Here is a 13,229-nt window from a genome sequence, read left to right as displayed (position 1 = left end):
AGAGGCTGCCTAAAATGATAATAATGTCACAGTCACCCCAAAACACACCACCGAACTTGGTGCTGCCCACCAGAAAGACAAGATCCAGCCTCATCCACCAGAACACAGGCACCAGTCCCCTCCACCAGGAAGCCTACACAACCCACTGAACCAACCTTAGCCACTGGGGGCAGTCACCAAAAGGAGACCCCAAACACAGGAAGTGAAGCAAAATGAGAAGACAGAGAAACACATAGCAGATGAAGGAGCAAGGTAAAAAACCACCAGACAAAACAAATGAAGAGGAAATAGGCAGTCTACCTGGAAAAGAAATCAGAGTAACGATAGTAAAGATGATCCAAAATCTTGGAAATAGAATGGAGAAAATACAAGAAATGTTTAACAAGGAGAACTAAAGAGCAAACAATGATGTACAACACAATAAATGAAATTAAAAATTCTCTAGAAAGAATCGGTAGCAGAATAACCAAGGCAGAAGAACGGATAAGTGACCTGGAAGTTAAAATAGTGGAAATAACTACCTCAGAGCAGAATAAAGAAAAAAGAATGAAAAGAATTGAGGACATTCTCAGAGACCTCTGGGACAACATTAAATGCACCAACATTCAAATTATAGGGGTCCCAGAAGAAGAAGAGAAAAAGAAAGGGACTGAGAAAATATTTGAAGAGATTATAGTTGAAAACTTCCCTCATACGGGAAAGGAAATAGTCAATTAAGCCCAGGAAGTGCAGACAGTCCCACAGAGGATAAGTCCAAGGAGAAACACGCCAAGACACATATTAATCAAACTATCAAAAATTAAATACAAAGAAAAAATATTAAAAGCAGCAATGGAAAAACAACAAATAACATACAAGGGAATCCCCATAAGATTAACAGTTGATCTTTCAGCAGAAACTCTGCAAGCCAGAAGGGAGTGGCAGGACATATTTAAAGTGATGAAAGGGAAAAACCTACAACCAAGATTACTCTACCCAGCAAAGATCTCATCCAGATTTGACAGAGAAATTAAAACCTTTACAGACAAGCAAAAGCTAAGAGAATTCAGTACCACCAAACCAGCTTTACAACAAATGCTAAAGGAACTTCTCTAGACAGGAAACACAAGAGAAGGAAAAGACCTACAATAACAAACCCAAAACAGTTAAGGAAATGGTAATAGGAGCATACATATCGATAATTACCTTAAATGTAAATGGATTAAATGCTCTAAACAAAAGACATAGACTGGCTGAATGGATACAAAAACAAGACCCATATATATGCTCTCAAGAGACCCACTTCAGACCTAGGGACACATACAGACTGAAAGTGAGAGGATAGAAAAAGATATTGCATGCAAATGGAAATCAAAAGAAAGCTGGAATAGCAATTCTCATATCAGGCAAAATGGACTTTAAAATAAAGACTACTACAAGAGACAAAGTAGGACACTACATAATGATCAAGGGATCAATACAAGAAGAAGATATAACAATTGTAAATATTTATGCACCCAACATAGGAGCACCTCAATACATAAGGCAAATACAAACAGCCATAAAAGGGGAAATCGACAGTAACACAATAATAGTAGGGGACTTTAACACCCCACTTTCATCAAGGGACAGATCACCCAAAATGAAAATAAATAAGGAAACACAAGCTTTAAATGATACCTTAAGCAAAATGGACTTAATTGATATTTACAGGACATTCCATCCAAAAACAACAGAATACACTTTCTTTTCAAGTATTCATGGAACGTTCTCCAGGATAGATCACATCTTGGGTCACAAATCAAGCCTAGGTAAATTTAAGAAAATTTAAGAAAATTAACAAAAAACCCCTCAAATTTAGAAGAAGGAAAGAAATCATAAAGATCAGATCAGAAGTAAATGAAAAAGAAAAGAAGGAAAAAATAGCAAAGATCAATAAAACTAAAAGCTGGTTCTCTGAGAAGATAAACAAAATTGATAAACCATTAGCCAGACTCATCCAGAAAAAAAGGGAGAAGACTCAAATCAAAGGAATTAGAAATAAAAATGAAGTAACAACTGACACTGTAGAAATACAAAGGATCATGAGAGATTACTACAAGCAGCTATATGCCAATAAAATGGACAATCTGAAAGAAATGGACAAATTCTTACAAATGCACAACCTTCTGAGACTGAACCAGGAAGAAATAGAGAATATGAACAGACCAACCACAAGCACTGAAATTGAAACCGTGATTAAAAATCTTCCAACAAACAAAAGCCCAGGACCAGATTGCTTCACAGGAAAATTCTATCAAACATTTAGATAAGAGCTAACACCTATCCTTCTCAAACTCTTCTAAAATATAGCAGAGGGAGGAACACTCCCCAGCTCATTCTATGAGGCCACCATCACCCTGATACCAAAACCAGACAAAGATGTCACAAAAAAAGAAAACTACAGGTCAATATCACTGATGAACATAGATGCAAAAATCCTCAACAAAATGCTAGCAAACAGAATCCAACAGCACATTAAAAGGATCATACACCATGATCAAGTGGGGTTTATCCCAGGAATGCAAGGATTCTTCAAAATATGCAAATCAATGTGATGCACCGTAAAACAAATTGAAAGATAAAAACCATATGATCATCTCAATAGTTGCAGAAAAAGCTTTCACCAAAATTCAACACCCACTTATGATAAAAATTCTCCAGAAAGTAGGCAGAGAGGGAACTTACCTCAACATAATAAAGGCCATATATGACAAACCCACAGCCAACATCGTCCTCAATGGTGAAAAACTGAAACCATTTCCACTAAGATCAGGAACAAGACAAGGTTGCCCACTCTCACCACTATTATCCAACATAGTTTTGGAAGTTTTAGCTACAGCAATTAGAGACAAAAAAGAAATAAAAGTAATCCAAATTGCAAAGAAGAAGTAAAACTGTCACTGTTTGCAGATGACATGATACTATACATAGAGAATCCTAAAGTTGCTTCCAGAAAACTACTAGAACTAATCAATGCATTTGGTAAAGTAGCAGAATACAAAATTAATGCACAGAAATCTCTTGCATTCCTATATAATAATGATGAAAAATCTGAAAGAGAAATTTAGGAAACACTCCCATTTACCATTGCAACAAAAAGAATAAAATACCTAGGAATAAACCTATCTAAGGAGACAAAAGACCTGTATGCAGAAAACTATAAGACACTGATGAAAGCAATGAAAGATGATACAAACAGATGGAGAGATATACCATGTTCTTGGATTGGAAGAATCAACATTGTGAAAATGACTATACTACCCAAAGCAATCTACAGATTCAATGCAATCCCTATCAAGCTACCAATGGCATTTTTCACAGCACTAGAACAAAAAATTTCACAATTTGTATGGAAACACAAAAGACCCCGAATAGCCAAAGCAATCATGAGAAAGAAAAACAAAGCTGGAGCAACTGACAAAGGGTTCATCTCCAAAATTTACAAGCAGCTCATGCAGCTCAATATCAAAAAAACGAACGACCCAATCTAGAAATGGGCAGAAGACTTAAACAGACATTTCTCCAAAGTAAATTTACAGATTGCCAACAAACACATGAAAGGATGCTCAACATCACTAATCATTAGAGAAATGCAAATCAAAACTACAATGAGGTATCACCTCACACCAGTCAGAATGGCCATCATCAAAAAATCTAGAAACAATAAACGCTGGAGAGGGTGTGGAGAAAAGGGAACCCTCTTGCACTGTTGGTGGGAATGTAAATTGATACAGCCACTATGGAGAACAGTATGGAGGTTCCTTAAAAAACTAAAAATAGAACTAACATATGACCCAGCAATCCCACTACTGGGCATATACCCTGAGAAAACCATAATTCAAAAAGAGTCATGTACCACAATGTTCATTGCAGCTCTATTTACAATAGCCAGGACATGGAAGCAACCTAAGTGTCCATCATCGGATGAATGGATAAAGAAGATGTGGCACATATATACAATGGAATATTACTCAGCCATAAAAAGAAAGGAAATTGAGTTATTTGTGGTGAGGTGGATGGACCTAGGGACCATCATACAGAGTGAAGTAAGTCAGAAAAAGAAAAACAAGTACTTGCTAACACATATATAGGGAATCTAAGGAAAAAAAAAAAGGTCATGAAGAACCTAGGGGCAGGACAGGAGTAAAGACGCAGATCTACTAGAGAATGGACTTGAAGATACGGGGAGGGGAAAGGGTAAGCTGGGACAAAGTGAGAGAGTGGCATGACATATATACACTACCAAATGTAAAACCGATAGCTAGTGGGAAGCAGCTGCATAGCACAGGGAGATCAGTTCAGTGCTTTGTGACCCCCTAGAGGGGTGGGATAAGGAGGATGGGAGGGAGGGAGACGCAGAGGGAAGAGATAGGGGGATATATGTATATGTATAGCTGATTCACTTTGTTATAAAGCAGAAACTAACACACCATTGTAAAGCAATTATACTCCAATAAAGATGTTAAAAAAATAAAAAAGAATATCTATTAGTCTACTTCCTTTCCTGAACACATAAAATTACATGCATAAATATCAGTTGTGATCTATGTGCTTGTTTTAGTATATTTCCTAATTCTATTTCAGTAAACTAATTTTGGATTTTAGTTTTCTACTCTTCAATTTCCTTCTCTCTTCTTTCTTTAGCTGCTCCCTATAACTTCACTTTTTATTATCTGTTAATATCTTTAGGACTAGACAGACCCTTATAAGACACTTTGTAAAAGATAATATTTCCTCTTTCTTTGCATAATTTAAAGGAATAAATAGCTTTGTCCAACTTCCTATTTACTACAACTTAAGTTGAACCATTTGCAATTGCTTTTTTTTAGGTTAAAAAAAGAACAGTTGAAATGAAGCAACCAGCACTGCCCTACATTATAGCTGAACAATGTGGGCTTAGGGGTGCTGACCCCTGCACCGTCGAAAATCAGCCTGTAACTTAGTCAGTCATGCATATCCTTGGTTCCTCTGTATCTTGGGTTTTGTATCTGCAGATTTAACCAACTGGGGATAATATAATACTATAGCAGATATTTATTGAAAAAAATCTGCATATGCAGTTCAAACCCAGGTTTGTTCAAGGGTCAACTATAAATCTTTCTTATCTCTCCATGTCATCTTCTTTTTTGTAATTTCTCTATGAATCCTATACTTCTGGCATCCTCATCTATTCCTTCTACCTCTCAAAACATTCTGCTTCTAATCAGTGGTTCATCTGACTCAGAATTCCCTCCTTGCCACCGATTGTATTAGTCAGGGTTCACCAGAGAAACAGAACCAATAGGATATGTAAAGCTATATAAGAGATATAGATGTAGATATAGGAATAAGCACATGATTATGGAGGCTGAGAAGTTCCATGAAAGTTAACAATACTGAAATACTGATATAAAGTCAATACATTTTCTTATGTTACATGATAAGGGAATAAGAGAGGAAAGAAGACAAAGATATTTGAGATATATATACACATATATATATTCACACACAAATGTATTCATAACAAAATAAGGAGGAAATGCTCATGACAGGTACAGTCCTTATTTCTGTAACTGGTCATGTGGTCATAGTTGATGTTTGTAACTATCTTCATCTACTACCCATTCTATGTCTTTTGCCTCCAGCAAGCACCTCAGCTGGTCATGGTTCTTACCTGGTGAAGTCATACAAATCTTCATTCCTGAAGGGTCTGGGCCATTTGTAGTCCTGCCTAAATTGGGTGGTTGTAGTTTTCCATTTACCTTAATCACAAGGCACGATAATACTGAGACACCCTAACAGATCTCCTGTATTCCAGACGTATGTTTCCTTACCTCCATTGTGGAATGATAATTCAATCTCCCCTCAGTAATCATGATCTGTCACCCCAGCCAACACTGTAACTCTATTCTTTACCTGTTGTTTCAGAGGCATGAGGAGCTCCAAGTGGCCAGGTGCCAGTACTAACCTCCAGTTCAATGGAATCATTGTTGAGTCTCCTGGTGGAAGCATTGCCCCCTCTGGAACTAAGATCTCTAGGTCAGCAAAGCATAAAGTCACAGAAACAAAAAGCAAAAATTTTGCTAGTGGGTCACTAGGGTTAACAGTGAGTGATGCCCCTACAGTTTCTACCCCTTGATCACTAGACTCATGAATCCTGGCTATCATATAAATATGATATTGCACCATATATTGGACGCTGATTTAGAGCATATGCAGCTTTCTGTAGAACCTTACCCCAGCCCTGAAAAGTATTACCGCCTAGCTGGCTTTGTAACTGAGTCTTCAAAGGGTCATGCCACCATTCTATCAAGCCAGCTACTTCAGGATACTGAGGAACATAGTAGGACAAGTGAATTCCATGAGCATGGGACCACTGTAGCACTTCTTTTGCTTTGATTTGAGTTCCTTGATCAGAAGCAATGCTGCGTGGAAAATCATGACAGTGGACAAGGTATTCCGTAAATCCATGGATGGTGGTTTTGGCATAAGCACTGCATGCAGAGAAGGCAGATCAATATCTAGAGTAAGTGTCTATTCCAGTAGGAACAAAATACTGTCCCTTCCATGGAGGAAGCAGTCCACTTGATCAGCCTGCACCAGGTAGCTGGCTGTTCACCCTGGGGAATGATGCCATATGGGGGCTCAGGGTTAGAATTGGCTGCTGGCAGATTGGGCACTCAACAGTGGCCACGGCCAGGCTGGTCTTGGTGAGAGGGAGTCCATGTTGCTGAGCCCATGCATAATGTCCACCCCTGCCGCCATGGCCACTTTGCTCATGAACACATTGGGCAATGACAGGGGTCTGGGGAAAGAGACTGACTGGTGTCCACAGAACATGACATCCTATCCTACTGATGGCTATAATCCTCCTCTGCTGACGTCACCCTTTGGTGAGCATTTACATAGGACACAAATATCTTCACGGTTTTGCCCACTCAGAGAGATCTGTCAACATACTTCCTCTTCAAATCTCTGCATCGCCAATTTTCCAGTCAAGTCCCTTCCAAGCCCCTGATCAGACCACGGCCACAGCCCATGAATCAGGATATATTTGCACACCTGCCCTTTTCTCCTTCTAAGCAGAGTGAGCAAACAGGTGCACTGCCCAAAGTCCTGCCCACTGGGAGGGTTTGTTTTCACCACTATTTTTAAGGGATATCCCGGGAAGAAGCTGTAGTGCTACAGCTTTCCACTTTGAGGTGGTGCTTGCATGTTCTGTAGAACCATCTGTAAACCAGGCCTTAGTCTCCTCTTGCTCTGTCAGCTGGTCATAGGGAATGCACCATGAGGTCATAGGTACAGGCTGGGAGAGAGAAGGCAGGGTAGCGGGAGTAGGGACCACGGACATTTGGGCCACTTCGTCATGTAATTTACTTGTGCCTTCAGGGCTCAGGCCCAGTCCTGTATACACCACTTCCATTTGATGATGGAGGGTTGCTGTGCATGCCTAACTCTAGAGCTTCATGGGTCAGTTAACACCCAGTTGATAATGGGATGCTCAGGTCACGTGGTAAATTGTTCAATCTCTACAAAGGCCCAGTAGCAGGCCAAGAGCTCTCTCTCAAAAGGAAGGTAGTTATCTTCAGATGATGGCAGGACCTTGCTCCATAATCCTAAAGGCCTATGCTGCAATTCACCTGTAGGGACCTGCCAAAGGCTCCAAACAGCATCCTATCTGCCACTGACACTTCAAACACCATTAGATCTGGTGAATCATATGGCCCATTTGACAGACCAGCTTACACAGCACAAATGTTCAGGGTACAGAGAGTAAGCAGCGAAAAAGAAACAAATCCCAGGAGTGACACAAAGTTCAACAGGTGGTGATCTAGAATGGGCAATATTTAAAGAACAGGCAGGCATCTAGAAGTTCTGCGAGAATTTAGGAAAAGGACTGCAAGATAAGCAGACTTTTGGTTTTAGCAGAAACATATCTCCTGAGAAAGCAAAAACTAGCTTGGACTGAGAAAGTAAAAATCTACCCACCATTTTTCAGACTGGAAAAACAGAGATAAAGCCAGCTGCAAACGTTAACAGAAAATAACATCTCTCTCAAGGACACTGAATCTATAAAGTGTCATGACAACCCTCTACTTTGAATGACTCCTGCTTTATTAATCACTGAGAAATTTTATTCTCTAAAATCATAGATTAACAGAGACTTTGCTTTTTAAAATTATATCAGTAAAAATAAAACACCCAACTCTTGCCTGGAGGGTCTGAGGCACTTTGACACAAAGACTCCGTCTCGATTTACAACCCAGGGGCAGAGATTCAGATACAACAGTCCACATCCATCTTAACTTTACTTCGCACTTCCCAAGGACTCAGGAGCCTGGGTCTCCTTCACAGTCCAAACCTGATGTGGACCCCTTCAGCCACAGCCCAGCTTTGCTTTGAGCCTCTCAAACATTGCTTCATTTAAATATCACCTCAGTTCCATCCTTTCCCCAAATCCTACACTAGTTCTATCTTATCCTTTGCTAAGGCTCCAAAGTTGCCCTGGTGGGCAGTGTCCTTCCTTGCATTGAGTCCAGAAGCCTGATGGTGTCAGACAATTTGCTCCTGGTTGTCTTAGGCTGATTGGGCTGGGACAGTTCTAATCAGTGTACATGCTAGAATGAGATAAGGAAGATATGCAGAAGCCCAGTTAGAAAGATCACAGGGGATTGTTGCTTGAGGACAAGGTAAGGATCCACTTAAGGGAATCAAGATATTAGGACAAGACAAGAGGTAAATGTGCTTTGGTGCCAAGCCTAAATGTTGGTCTGTTACAGCCTGAGTATCTCCTGCCTTCAGTTCAGATTGTGTTAGAACAACAAGGAAGATTCAGTGGTTTCAACTGAGGAAAGTACTAGGGAGGTAGGAGCTGGGAACCAGTTGGTTTTGACTGAGATCTCGGGAGCAGGCCAAAGAGCCAGTGAGGTGGGCTCGAGCACAGCAGCCCTTGACTAGGGGCTTGGACTGGGGCCTCACACTGGACAATGTCTGGGAATTAAATTTTGCAAGTGTTTTCTTCCCACAGACACATCTTCATCTCTCTGAAAAGAACATTCTAGGGAGGAAAAGAAGGAAAGAGTAAAGGAGGGAGGGGTATAGCTAGTGGCAAAGCCCAAAATAATGAGGGAGTAAGGGAAGCAACTTATGATACAGCTGTCTGTAAATGCAGCGTTTCATGCTAGAGCTGGGGCCATGCAAACTAATGGAAAAAACACTGAGTCTAATGTATTGGTGACCTTTAGACTTTATACCATTTTCTGAGCTACATGTGTGCCCCATAGGAATTGACTCTTTTTTTCCTTTTTTAAAAATTTCTTACTTCTTTCTTCTTTTTTCTTTTTTAGCATATAAACCCAAGGTCCCTGTTCAGAGGGGAGAGGTTGGGAACATTGAGTTGCTGGCTTGTTTCACTCTCTAGAGGATTTGCTTGCAAGCAGCAGTGAATGGATCACTGTGAGAACACAACGATATTTTCATCTGTGAACTGAGCTATTCTATTCTGTTCCTGTTCCTTTTAGGGAGAGGAAAATTTTTCCTAGTTATTTTGGTCTCAAGTTTTTCGGAACTTCCATTACAAACCATAAAGCAAGTTTGACTTCTGGGAAATTCTATTCCAATTAATAATTTAAAATGTATTTATATGATGAGGTATGGACTCTCTAGAGGTTATCCTTTTATAATCTATTTTAGAAAATAGATTTTGGACTTCCCTGGTGGCGCAGTGGTTAAGAATACGCCTGCCAATGCAGGGGACACGGGTTTGACCCCTGGCCTGGGAAAATCCCATATGCCGCGGAGCAACTAAGCCTGTGCGCCACAACTACTGAGCCTGCGCGCCTAGAGCCCGCAAGCCACAACTACTGAGCCCGCGTGCCACAACTACTGAAGCCTGCACGCCTGGAGCCCATGCTCCACAACAAGAGAAGCCACCGCAATGAGAAGCCCTCGCACTGCAACGAAGAGTAGCCCCCGCTCGCCACAACTGGAGAAAGCCCAAGCGCAGCAACGAAGACCCAACGCAGCCAAAATTAATAAGTAAATAAATAAATTTTTTTAAAGTGGGAAAGAAACAGAGGTTTGTAAGGAGAAAAGTGAATGTGAAAAGTAAAGGTAATGTATAGCTGATTCACTTTGTTATAAAGCAGAAACTAACACACCATTGTAAAGCAATTATACTTCAATAAAGATGTTTAAAAAAATGACAAAAGTAAATATACAATGATTACTAGCAGTAATAATGTTTTATAACCCTTTTCTAAACCAATGGCTTTCACATCTTTTTTTTACTGCAACCAAGAGTATATGCATACTTAGACATATTTGTGTATGTATGTATATAGAGAGAAATGACACTGTTTCATAAAACACTACACATTATACACTAAATATTTTTCTTTTTTATTCTTTCATTTTACAAAATGCTGGTCATGTGTCACTAAACTGATATCATGACCTACTAAATGAGTGGCAACCTGCAGTTTAAAAAAATACTACTCTCATGGGCAATATTAGCAGCTTCTTCATTAATCTTTAGTCCAGAAAATAACCTAAAAGCAATTTTATTTTCTAATACCAGACTTCTTGTGTTCAAAGGATCTACCCTTGAGACGTTCTTTGGGAGTGTCTCCTTCATTTTCACCTTGAAGTTACGGATGGAGGTCAACGAAGATATTACAGTGGAAGATCGGGACCATAGTCTTCCTTCATGGTTTCTGACATCGGCCCTAGATTCTGAGTATCTCCTCTCCCCTGCCCCAGATATGCTTTTTAAGGTGAAGTCTTTATAAGAACTGGCAGGAAATTTATCCCGCTTGACTCAGGTGACACCTGCAGAGACTCTCATTGGACTAGAAATGGAAAGTGATCAAAAAATAGGGACAGGTGAAATACCTAAGGCATTTCATAAAATAAAATACGACACAGCTTTGAAAAAAGAACGTCAATCTGTGTGTAACGAACCAATATTCAAGGTATAGTTTTAGGTTAAAAAGAATAAGTTAAGCACACTGTGTGTAGTAGATTTCCATGTGTTTTTAAAAGGGGGACATATGTGCTTATATGTGCATAGAATATTTCTGGAAATTTCCACAAGATATTAGTAATGGGAATGGCCCCTAAGGAAGAGAAATAGAGGACTGGGAGTCTGGGATGATAGAGATTTAATATTTTTGCCTACCTTTTCATAGTGTTTGAAATTTTTATTTTGTGTATATATACATATTATTTTTTCAATTAAAAAAATAACTAATTTTAGGGAATTCCCTGGCAGTCTAGTGGTTAGGACTCGGGGCTTTCACTGCCAGGGTCATGGAACTAAGATCCCACACGCTGCACAGCATGGACCAAAAAAAAAAAAAAAAAAAACTAATTAAAAAAAATATGTTGGAGGAAGTACGTACTCACAAACCATTAAGATGAAGGGAGTTTTCCTTGTGAACAGTCCTAGAAATAGATGTTTATTATAGCACCAAAATTCATTATCTCTTTCATTTACATATATTATATAATTTACAAAGAGCTTCATATCCATTGCCTGACTTAGTGCTCATAACAACCTTTTGAAATAGGTAGGACAGTTACTAGAAGCCACAAGTTACAAATTGGAAAAAAACAGAAGGGCTAAAGGAGTTAAAAATCTAGAGCATAGTTTAAGGAAAGAAGTTTGGAGTCATGTACATGATTATGATATTGTAGAAACTTGAAATTTTACAGTATTATGAGTTACCAAGTAGTTTATAAATAGCAGTATTTTTAAAGCCTCCAGCAATATTACTTGCAATATTGATCTCTTAAGAAACTCATGCATAAAGGAGGAAGAAGCCAAGAAAAAAAAAAGCCTACTGAAACTCTGTGTAAAATATGCCCTATAACAGAGCATAAATTTTCAACCAGTCAGCTAAATGACTGGCTGAAAATTAACATTAAAGAAGTTGCATTCAAAACTTCACCATATAGAATTTTACTTTTGAATTAGAACAAATCTAAAATAATTACCTAAGTGGAAGAGAGAAATTACAAATCATCACTTACTAAATCTTGAATAATACCCTAAAGGCTTATGCTTATGGTCATTATATCTCCCAGAGTCCCAGATAAGCCAAATTTACACCTCCAGGCCCCGGGGAATTATTCATAGCAGCCCTTTCACTCTCAAGGGTATCCTAGATTGGGGATAAATGATATATCCACCTTATTAAATATCACACTCTAGTTTCATACACCTTTAAGATCCTCATGTTCTAGGGTTAGGGCTTCATCTCAAAATTAAGAAGTACCCTCATTCATGCAAAATCTGAAGAACCCATGTTCAGATTTTAGCAGCATGTATGACTCTCAGATAAAAAAGAGTAGTTTCCAAAGCAACTGTGGGCTTTACTAAAGAGATTAAAATAAGAAGGGAGTCTGAGAGTCTGATTTGGAATTTTTGGTTTGTAGGGGTTTAAAGGCAAATGTGAACCAAGTTTGGCTTGTTGAGACTGAGGTGGAAGACAGATAACTGATTCCACTTAGCAGACTTCTGAACAGAGTTCAAAAAGTGCATCCCCTCCAAGAGCACTTCATTCATGAGTGTGTTTATTTATGAATAGTTGGAGCATGTTCTAAGCACTGCCTCAGTTTTGTCAATAGTTTTGGGGACCTTATGCTCCATTTCCAGCACTTTGCAGGAATGTGATACTATACATGAGGTTTTGTTTAAACCAGCCTCTGAATTCTTTCCTGCTTAGCGCTCTTTAGAATTTCCATAGTTTGTAATTACTCTATTCACTAATTACAAAGATTATTCTCATGGTCCAGGTAGGTTAAATCGTTGCTGTGATTTTTTTTTTTTTTCATGTTGCAAGTGAAACAAGCAGATGAATTGTAGCCAAGCTGGAGATCATGGTAACAGCATCTTTTACTCAGCAGTAAGCAGACCATCTGTCCAGAATATATAATTACTGAAAGATTAAGGCATTAAGATGTGTTTACTTGCTACATTCTCTAAAGCACTTGGCATTTAAATTGAAGTTATTTAGTATGTGATTGCTTGAGGTTTCTGTGTAAAATACTAAAGAATATTTTAATCATTCTTCTATGTTTATATTTACACTTTTAACAAAATCTTTTCAGAATATATTTAACACGCGGGTACACAGATTCTCTGAGGGTGTTTGGACTTGGTTCTGAATCTGACAATTTGACTATTTTCTTGTTGTTTCTGTAGATGTTTACGTATGTCTTCTCTT

General features: G+C 38.8%; 1 protein-coding gene across 1 annotated transcript in view; it reads right to left on the bottom strand.

Annotated features, from left to right (window-relative positions):
- The window catches only part of DMP1 (dentin matrix acidic phosphoprotein 1), a 34,413-nt gene extending 22,936 nt beyond the window's left edge, over positions 1 to 11,477 (bottom strand). Inside the window, exon 1 of the mRNA XM_007184123.2 lies at positions 11,403 to 11,477. The gene's annotated coding sequence lies outside the window, so the exon portion shown is untranslated. The remainder of the gene's footprint in view (positions 1 to 11,402) is intronic.
- Positions 11,478 to 13,229: the final 1,752 nt, after the last annotated feature.

Source organism: Balaenoptera acutorostrata, chromosome 5 (assembly GCF_949987535.1).
Source record: "Balaenoptera acutorostrata chromosome 5, mBalAcu1.1, whole genome shotgun sequence".
Taxonomy (NCBI): domain Eukaryota; kingdom Metazoa; phylum Chordata; class Mammalia; order Artiodactyla; family Balaenopteridae; genus Balaenoptera; species Balaenoptera acutorostrata.
This window is presented reverse-complemented; position numbering and strand designations above follow the sequence as displayed.